Raw genomic sequence first — 1,605 nt, 5'->3', positions numbered from 1 at the left:
GAAAAGATGAAAGGCAAAGTCGACCCCGACGGAATTTGAACTCGTAAAGACGGACGAAATGCCGCCAAGCATTTTGCCCGGCGTGCTGACGATTCTGCCAGCACATCACCTTGAATTTGTTTGATATCAATAACATTATTATTATTATTATTACTCTATAACAATTATAACGATCTAAGGTGATGAGCTGAGAGAATCGTTTACACGTCGAGGAATATGTTTAGCGACATTTCGTCTGTCGTTAAGTTCTGAGATCGAATTCCGCCGAGGTCACCTTTTCCGTTTATCCTTTCGGGTCGATAAAATAAGTACCAGTGGAACACCGGGTTCGATACAATCAACTTATCTCCTCCCCTGAAATTGCAGACTTTGTGTCAAAATTTGGAATCATCATCCTATAATAAACTGAGACTGTAATTAAAATTTTCCGAGAACGGATTTTATTCTCCCGAAAGAACGAGTAGGGTTCGTGGTTGTTACTTTTGTTTGTTGATAGGGATATGTCTATGACGAGGAGGCGCAATGGCCCAGTGGCTAGGGCAGCGAACTCGCGATCATAAGATCGCGGTTTCGATTCCCAGACCGGGCGTTGTGAGTGTTTATTGAGCGAAAACACCTCAAGCTCCAGGAGGCTCCGGCAGGGGATGGTGGCGAACCCTGCTGTACTGTTTCACCACAATTTTCTCTCACTCTTACTTCCGAGAACTACGTTAACGGTACACGTGTCTGTGGAGTGCTCAGCCCCTTGCCCGTTAATTTCACGAGCAGGCTGTTCCGTTGATTGGATCAACTGGAACCCTCGACGTCGTAAGCGACGGAGTGCCAAATATTACGACACGTATGAACCCTTCTCAAAATACATAGCTCATGGCATTACGCTTAACATACTGCACATCAAACTTAAAAATACGAGGATATTTTACATACTGTTAAAACAGACGCGTCACACAACTCACCATAAAAGCAATCTACCTGAGCGAATTAAACACATATTTCCATTATTTTTATCAGATAATAATAAAGTTTTGGCTGACTGCTCTTCGTGAGCGTTGTTAATTGAACCATAGCAAGTCTTGCAAGTAGTTACTCAAGATATTTAAAGTATGATGGGAGAATGAATATTAGAAAAGCCGACATTTTATTAGCCTTGAGAAAGAATGTAAGACATATATGTTATGAGATATTAAGTTTGACAACTTCAGAGGGCGGGTATCAGTGAAATGTAGTAACGAAAATATGAAAGACTTGCTTCAACGTCGTAGTTATTACGACATCATATAAGTTGAAATACAAATAAGGTTAGATGAGAATAAAATGCGAACCATGTAAGCATTGTTGGGATTAATAAGTTTGTAGTATTTTTACTGTTCATTAATTATCTTCAAGAAGGCTATCACGTAATATGTATGTAATGTATGTATGTATGTATATTTGTATGTATGGCGTTATTCAGTTTATTTCAAGATTTCTTGCAAATAGAGAAAGAACCGGTTTCTAACCCAGATCCAAGGCTCCTTCATTGGAATTTCAACATCAACAATAGGGTATTTTTGTATGTATGTATGTATGTATGTATGTATGTATGTATGTATGTATGTATGCATG

Source organism: Octopus bimaculoides, chromosome 22 (assembly GCF_001194135.2).
Source record: "Octopus bimaculoides isolate UCB-OBI-ISO-001 chromosome 22, ASM119413v2, whole genome shotgun sequence".
NCBI lineage: Eukaryota > Metazoa > Mollusca > Cephalopoda > Octopoda > Octopodidae > Octopus > Octopus bimaculoides.
Note: the sequence above shows the minus strand (reverse complement) of the source record.